The following is a 9101-nucleotide window of genomic DNA, read 5'->3' as shown; positions in this document are numbered from 1 at the left end:
ATCTCTTGGCGAAATAGCAAGCTGGAGAGGTGGGAGGAGATAAGGTCTGTGGGAGGGTGCGTTATTGACACAAAGATTAAATGGATGAGGCTGTAAAACCACGGGATGGAAATCACTTCTCTCTCTGAGCGAAGACGACGAATCTGAAACGCTGGGATCACGTGGCTCAATCAAGGTGCTGGTTAAACACTTGGACCGGCGCACTGGACAACGAGGGGCCACGCCAGTGTGTCGTAAAACACCACACACTCTGTGTGTGTGTGTGTGTGTGTGTGTGTTCAGTTGTGGGTAATAGTAATCACTGCAGCACTAACAGCTCTTCTGTGGCCTTAACTTTAAAACATTAAAAAAAGGCATCCACCAAATTAAAGGAACTATCCAATTAGCAGAGCCACAGCAATGTTTGTGCTCAGAGGTGTGTGTGTGTGTGTGTGTGTGTGTGTGTTTTATTTTTGCATTAGAGATAAAAATGGAAAACTTAATTAATCGTGAATCCCTTATTTTTATTACTCACTTGAAAGGTTTAAAAATAAACGACAGCCGGGGACAAAGTAGCTGGGATTTATACGGTAATGCCTCACTGAGTGCAATCTGTGGAATTTGGTCAAACTGGGAGAAAACAATTAGTGTAATTTGTAGCTTTGCTGAAAGTGTAGTCTGAAAAACTCCCCCAGGGTTTTTTACTTTTTTTAACTTTTTTTTAAAAACTTCTAGTCTTTCTACCTTTGGACAGTTGCAGAAATGTGTGACACATTTTAGGCAGTTAGCGTTGTGATGCTAACCAACAATTGTTCATTGCTACCTTTTTGTTTTTTTGTTTTTCAAAAAGTGCATCCACTTTTAATGGACCAACATTAGCGTAAGTTATTTAACCATTTTACAGTAGCTAGTTTAGCCAAATATTTTTTTTTACATTGTATGTTGCCAAATATATACATATATATATATTATTACTATTTCTGTTACATTTGTACTGAGAGAAGAGCAGTTGTCCTCGGGGTAATTTTCACATCATCAAATCCACCATTAAGTATAAAAACCACTGTTTTCAGAGTAAATATTAATTTGTGTCAAAGGTCTAAAAACATCAGTTATAAATGACTCTCTTTACTGCACTGAGCACAGTTGTAGTGAAGGCCGATCCAACTCTACATCACAGAAGAAAAAACCACAGATAATGTGTGTGATGTTGTTGAAAACAGTAATGAAAGAATTCAGAGCTGAACTGACATCTGATTAGGATTAATAGAAAAAAATTATATATATATATATATATAGGCTTTAAATTCTAATCGCAGGAGCGGCCGTAGCTTCTGGCTACTGGTGAAAATATGAATGTTAAACATTGGATATTTTTTCTGGAGAGAGTCAGATGAAAGGAAACCCTTTTGAGGTAACGGCACTGACTTACAGATGCTAATGGGACGGAAGGATCAGAGCTGAATTTACAGAGGACCAAGTCAGCCAACCTTCTCTTTGTCGTTAGAATCAGCCCTGGTTCAGACCAGTGTTATTATCAAATTGGTAGGAAAAAAAGAAAGAAGGGGGAAAAAAAGCGTTGAAGCAGAGGTTGAACTTCTTCACAGCTGTCTGTTCTAAGTTAAGTGGTCACACCCCTGCTCTCAGCAGCAGAGTTTCAGGACACCAAGTTCAAAGATTGTCTCTTCTGGATGCTGTGCTGTGTGTGAGTCAGGGACTTACCGCTGGGTGGGATGTCAGAAGGCCGCTCTTGGCTTTCATGATTTGATTCACTGGTGGCTGGCTGCTTTTGATCCTCTCCCCCAGCTTTGTGAATGAAGAATAGACTGTGATTGATGCCGCGCACATTATGGCCGTTTGAACGTTGGCAGGAGGAGAAAAAGACACGTCTGTCACGTTGCTGTCTCTGCTGCTGAGGACCACGGTGGAAGAAAGGCGCTCTGGAGCTGCCGTCAACATCCACCGCCCATACACCGACTGTTACAGATGACACGGCCGCAGCCTTTCAGCCGGGTGTTTGGTTTTCATCAGCAGCTGCTGAGGTTTTTAAAGAGGAGAACAGATACAAACACACGTCGTCAGATCAACGGTTTTACGTCACGTTCCGTTCAACATGGCACAAAATGGTCCGTTTCATCACCCACCTTCATACGTCTTCGTCCGGTCTCTTCCAGCCTATCACACACCACATCAGGTCCTCCACCGAAAATATACACAAATATATATCAAGAAATATTCAGTTTTACCTCAGCTCCTTTACCTCCTGCTCAAAATCCCAGCATCTTTAATCTTCCTTTTTTCTTTCCAAAATAAGGGAGAGAGGGGGGTGTAGTAAGACACATGGAATATATTTCTAATATGTTTTTATGTAAAACGGTGAGAAAATTGCACCAATATTTTTGAATTCTTTGTTCAAAAAGGAAAAATAACTGGTATGGATTTAATCATTGTTTCAGAAGAACTCTTTAGTGTTCTGGTCAGAGTTCCTGGACTTTAGAGGACCAGGGTTTCATCTTCTTTGTTTACTGCATCAAAGTATCCACAAACCTCAGAGGTACAGAAGAAAAATGAAAACTATTGTTTGAATTTGACGTTAGAAAAGAGAAAATCTGACAATTTCTCCAAACCACAGCCTCTGTGATTTATCTTAAAATATATGAGGTGGATTTGATCTGTGGACATGAATCAAACTGACAGGAAGAAAATGTGAAGTGTAAAATATACATATATAAATATATGTATATATTTATACGTTTCCTCCTTTGAGCTTGTATCTGCCTTTACAATCAGAGAAAATGACCAAATAAAAAACATCAGTGTTTCTTCAAACCACAGCGGTCTTCTAAGTTTCTCATTCTCCTCAGTATTCCAACCCCACAGGCAATTACAAGCTTATTATGCAAGGATAACAAGAAAACAAGAGATTGGATATCTAAGAGCAGGCGAAAAAAAAAACAACAGAAAACCACAACAAACACAGACAGTGTTTGTTGTGTTTTGAATAATTGAGGCGTTTGCTTCTGAACTGGCGCAAGTAGGACTGAAAGATAAAAAAAAAAAAAAACATGTTTAGAATTGTGATCGTCCTCCACGTTGATCCTTCGGATACAGTAGAAGTAGAGTGTAATGACGCAGCAGAGACAGCAGGGGGAGCAGGCTTCAGTTAGGAAATCTACTGAGATGTCACCACTTATTCTTCAGAGCGACTGAGAAAATCAATATCAACGACTGAGGGTCTGTGATTGGTCCCAACGGGAAACCAGACACATGTGGCCGGGGATTATGGGACGTGGCGCCGTGATGTGCTGCGATAGAGCGGCTTCGTGATCAGTGTGTGGGCGGAGGCTGTGAAGACTTGCTCTGAAGAAGACGTGACTTGAAAAATCAGGTCGGACGGAACAGGAAGAGACCTGGAAAGATCTGTAGTCAACTTAACATATCGTTGTCATATTTTTCTCCAAACTGGGGCCGTGGTGGATGGGCGGTTAACGTGATCAGTGTGTGGGCGGAGGCTGTGAAGACTTGCTCTGAAGAAGACGTGACTTGAAAAATCAGGTCGGACGGAACAGGAAGAGACCTGGAAAGATCTGTGGTCAACTTAACATATCGTTGTCATATTTTTCTCCAAACTGGGGCCGTGGTGGATGGGCGGTTAAGGTCTGGAAGGTTTCAGGTTCAAATCCACAAGCTGCCAAGTAAGAAAAATCATCAGTCCCTCCTGAATCCCACTGTCGATCTGTCCTGATGCCGTAGGTTTTCTAACTCCTCCTGTGGTTTAAGTTCCTCTCTTTGATTTGGGCTTTGACCAGTAGGTGTAAAGGTACAGTTTGTACCTTTCTGCAGGACGCAGCCATCTGTGGTCACCAGGGGGCAGACACGATCTGCAATAATACTCAGCGTTTAAGCAATGCTCAGTTGGCACCAAGAGGCTTGTACTGTGGTGGGCCAAGAAAATCTGTCCCGCACCATTACACCGCCACCTGCCTGGACGGGTTCAAAATGACACAAAGGCAAAATGGATCCATTCAGGCTCAAGTCTGACGCCAACATCAGAGTCCAGATGAAGTTTTTGGTTTGTTTGTGGTCCGTAGACCGGGAGAGACACCTGCTGCAGAACTTTGGTGTGTGGACATACTGCATGTCCAGGGATGAACTTCTTTAGGTCAAATCAGTCTGGCTGTTCTACCTTGACCTGGGCCAGTGGAGAGGACAGTTCACATCCGTGGGATAGTTTTGCGGTGCATTTCAATCAGACCAGTGGGTTGGTTTTTTTTTTTCAGACCGACCTGCCTGACGGCATTAACGGCTGATAAATTCAGGTCAAGTCTTCTTACCATCTTAATTCTGGTGCTCCCACTGTGTCTTCATGCTTTAAAGCCATAAAGTGTTGCCAGGTAACTGTCTGATCGACACTAAACGCACAAGGTTGAATTAAAGAGTTCAAAGACGGACGTCAAATGTCATCAACTGAAACCAGTTGAAGTTCCATCGTGACATCGATCAGCTGGAGTTTTGGTCCAACCTTTTAAACTCACTCTCATCACACACCACGAACGTGAGCAGAACGTCGACGTGTCGGCGTTCACGTTGGCCGGCCTTCTGTTCGCCGCACACTCAAACCAATCTCCTGAAAGCAGCTCAGCATACGCTGACTCCGACACAAAGGCGTGCTCACAACACCTGCTGAGATGATGGCGGTGGCTGGAAGCCAAGGCCACATATGGCTCTCATTCCAGGCCCTAATGAAGACAACCCGACATAAATATCGGACAAAACGATCAGCAGCGTAGACCGCCGCCTCGCCGCTGCGCTGTTGCTGACACTGACACAAATGTTTGATCATCCTTATAGTGATGAGGCGACAGTTTAGAGAGCAGGAGAAGCATGAAAGAGGGAGGCAGGAGAGTGGAATATATTTGAAGCCTAACAAACCAGAGTCTGCAAAACATCTCAGTGTTCTTTAAAGCCCACAGGTGACAGTGCTCAGCATCTGCAGCAGCAGCAGAATCAAATGATTTCTCTGGCTGCTGTAAACAAGTGTGAGCTCAGCTCTGACGGAGCCATCGCAGCAGCTGAAAACTTCAGGGAAAAAACAGCATCTTTAAGTAGGTGAGACTTTGCTGTTTTAAACTCCGAGTTTGTGCCGTAAATAATAAACATCCATGTCGAAGGAACAGGGACATTTATTATCATCGTGACAGAGAAACAAACCTTCATACTGTATTATTTACCTCTTTTTTAGGTCATGTAGAAACACTGATATAGAATAAAACAAAAACATCAGTTTCATTAGTTTTATGGCCACATCTTTCATCGTAAATTTTACCCCAGAGTTTCCTAACTATACTCAAAGTTAAAATTATCATTAGCATTAGCTAGATGACATATAAGGGTGGTGAGAACACAGTCACAGACACTGAGCTACAGTCACAAAGACGTCACCAAAACAGAGCAATTTTCAACTAAAAGCACACAGATTCATTCACTCGAATACTTTTCTGCAAAAAAAAAAAATAGAAATAGAAATAGGGCTGCGATTTCCAATAAAAAAAAAGAAAAAAAAAGAAATAGAAATAGAAATAGAGCTGCGATTTCCAACCAATTTCTGGCCCTTTACAAAAAAATTCAATCATTGTGAAAACATTTCATCCCCTCCACACAGACCCTACACTTCTCTGAGGTCTTCACTTTTTTTCTGACTCGGTCGGAGGTGGAGGGATTTTGGGCTCATTCTCAGCCTCGCCACCAGGGTCTATCTTCTTTTGTGTTTGACGGAACAATCGACGGACCAGACAGAAAAGTCCCATTGAATCCACTCTGCTTTGTCCGTGTTTTGATCCACCCGGACGCCTGCAGCCGCTCAGTGCAAATACAACTGTCTGACAAGGAAACACTGGCTATTCAGCAAGATAATGGCCTGCACCACAGACACAGCAATAGTCTCTCTCTCTCTCTCTCTCTCAGTCCACAGCCCTTCCACGTTGCCTATTCGTAGTGCACTGTAATTAACAGGGTGTAAGTGAAGTATAGAAGAAGGGTCAGCACTCAGAGGCCTCCACACGGCTCCTGCAGGAGTACAGATGTTTAACGATAGCCGTCAAACATCCTGTTGTTATTTATGACCAACTTCCCTGCTCGGATTTTTTTATTATCCAAATCCAATGCAGAAAACGCACGCCTTCATCACGACTCTTCTCTCCTCTTCAGTGTTTAATCATTTGCTGTAAATGTCCGTCGTCTCATCCGCTCCATCAGGCACTCACGTGCCGTCGAATCACGTCGACCACATTCCCGTTCACCGTGTGATATACCGTCCGTCCCCGTGGCTTCATTTTAACATTCCAGAACATTCTTCCACCTTTGCGGCGTGTATTACGGCAAAGTTGTCGTCTTCTGGGTAATTAACAGGATTTAAACGACGACAGGAGGGACTCCGAGTCAGAGCAGGCTCCGTTAACGCCTCACTGATCCATAACATTCCGCTAATCAATCGTTTAATCACCAGATTATGAATGATTGTAAATTAAAATTCTAGGCCAGTTCTATACGAAAGTTTAAATCCATGCGTGGATTACAGATGAGGCAGCCTCTCGGGTTTCTTTTTTTTTTTAACAAAAGCCTATATATTGCTCAGCCGTAGTACAATAGAGCCAGTGTCGTTCCTGAAGGAAGCCGTTAAATGTGTTTTTCTTTGGCTTATCCTTTATGTCGGAACGTTCACTTCCTGTTTTTCGAGGCCGGTGTTTTTCTGCGATGAAAAACAACCTCAACAATCGTCGGATCTGGATCAAAAGCCCATTTTGCTTTGGTTAATTCACAGACAGTGACAGCAGAAAGGCTCATGTTTATTTATGACACACATTTGTCACACGGAGAGAGCGCCGTGAGTTAATGTGACGGAGGAAAGAGCTTGATTTGGAAACTAAATGTCAGCAAAGTGGTGGAATAATTCTGCGACCAGTGCATGGAATGAGGAATATGAGGCTGATGAAACTGAAAAACAAAAAAAACAACTGGCAACTGTTGTCAAAGAAGCAGTGATTCAATCCTCAACATTATTCAATCATCACATTGATCACATTTTTTTGTACTTTCTGGAAACAGAGTTTGTATTTAACCAGATTTTAACTGGATCAAAATGAAGCAATTCTTTTTACAAGAAACTCCAGCCTGGGGAAGCAGTGATAACAAGTTTGACATCAAATATAAAGTAATGAAATAAAACAATAAATGGAAGGAGCGCAACAAATAACAAACAAGAAATTAACACAATCAATTCAACAGATAAAATTATCAACTTTAAAAATTCAAACCCACTCTGAGGAAAACAATTAACAATTCTCACTGTTTCCTCTCATTTTTTTCTGCCTGCTTTTTGTTGGGTTTCTTTTCTAAATCCCTTCTGGTTATTAAATATGCCCAGTTTGCCACAAAGTCTCCTGCTGGGAACTCAAGCTCTCAACATGAGTGGAGTTTTCTTTTCTTTTCTTTTCTTTTTTTTTTCTTTCTTTCTTTCGTAAATTTGCCGAATATTTCAACCGTTTTATGGGGCATTTTATGGACTTTCACAGTCACATTGATTTGAACATTCTGGCTGCTGCTCTGACTTATACCTCGAAAAAGACTTTCGTATCAAAATGTACCGCATATCACCTGTGGCCACAAGAGGGCACCTATACTCACGACAACGGAACACCATTGAAAATACGCCACTAAAACCTTATTTAAAAAAAAAAGATAGACTTAAAAACAATGAAAAAAATCTTTGCTCAAGAACAAATAAAATATGAGAAAATGGAAAAAATCAAACAGCAGAATTTGAACTGCAGCCAAAATTATAATCTAAGAGCAGAAAAGGAACAAACAGACTGTTGTGTCAGTGAACAGTCAGTCCAGATTCAATGTTTTTTAACATTTTTTTGTGTAATTGTTTCAAACATAAATACCACCACTACTACCTGCTGCATATGATTGTTGTTGAGGTTTAGATCTAATTAAAAGTCAATATATATATAAATCAGCTTTTTACGGTGCTAAAAAGAAAAATGACTGCAGCCAGTGCACAGAGCAGTCTCTTCAGTCTGGACACAGTGTGAACCAAAGTGAGTCAAAACATCTGCAGTAAACCAGCTCTGCCAACATTTGTATGAATCTGTGAACTGAATTTTGTGCCAAGATTTTTTTTATTTTTTTAAACTACAGCTGCCAAGCACTGAGTGTCTTTATGAGACTTTTCATAAATGCTGTATTTGTTTAGCATTGAAAACCAAACACACACAGGACTTTAGTCTAAATAGGCTGGACACCATCACCGACATCAGCAGACAGGTGATGACACACTACAGCAGACTCACAGTAACATGAACCAGGCCGCGGCTGAGTCCAACTGACACACTGGCTGCTCGTACGTGCACTGCTGTTGGCAATGAAAAAACCTTGTTATATGGCCCAGTAATGCTGACAGGTTTCTTTCTCCTTCTCCTCCTCCACCCTCCCCCTCTCCTCCTCTTTATTTCCCCTTCCTTTAGGCTGTAATAAGGCCGCTTCTTGGGAAGACGAGGGAGGAAAGGATGGATCTTCGACCTGCCGTGAGAGCCTCCCCCTGGGAAAGCCTGCGACGGACACCGGGCCTCATGGGCTGTTGACCTGCTGCTCCTGTGATTTATGGCGGCTGGAGGCCTCCGTCCACTGCAGCCTCCTCTCCTCTCGCTCCTTTATTCCCTCCACACGCACTGCAGGACTGCAAGGAGCCGCGCACGCTGCATCGCCCTCCACAGGAATATCCAAGGAAGAAATCCTGGCATATGCAGAGCACAAGGATACATCTGTAAACCACACTTCCTACACGGCGACACCTCCAGGAACGTCTCCACACTGCGGCACCGTGACTAGCAATCCCATCACATGAACATTGGACCAGGCTCACGCTGCTGCATGTGGAACACCATTAGTCATGGTTTGTCAGCTGTGAAGCCCTGGGTGTAGCTGCTACTCAGGGCAGAATTGGATCAATGGAAGTACGCTGAGTAACGAGGTGACGCTCCGGTTTCCTCCTCTGACTCCTCACACCGTTCGCCTCCTGCGCCACAGTAACTGTCCTCCTCCATGAACTGTGTGTTGCA

The 9101-nt window shown here is 42.7% G+C and overlaps 1 long non-coding RNA gene across 1 annotated transcript in view; it reads right to left on the bottom strand.

Annotated features, from left to right (window-relative positions):
• Positions 1–1324: 1324 nt before the first annotated feature.
• Positions 1325–9101, bottom strand: part of LOC112487206 (uncharacterized) — a 15757-nt gene continuing 7980 nt past the window's right edge. Inside the window, exons 2-3 of the long non-coding RNA XR_003050074.1 lie at positions 2124–2176; positions 1325–2016 (exon numbers count right to left, since the gene is read on the bottom strand). This is a non-coding gene — a long non-coding RNA (uncharacterized LOC112487206). The remainder of the gene's footprint in view (positions 2017–2123; positions 2177–9101) is intronic.

This window comes from Cynoglossus semilaevis, chromosome 7 (genome assembly GCF_000523025.1).
Source record: "Cynoglossus semilaevis isolate Cse_v1.0 chromosome 7, Cse_v1.0, whole genome shotgun sequence".
Classification (NCBI taxonomy): Eukaryota; Metazoa; Chordata; class Actinopteri; order Pleuronectiformes; family Cynoglossidae; genus Cynoglossus; species Cynoglossus semilaevis.
This window is presented reverse-complemented; position numbering and strand designations above follow the sequence as displayed.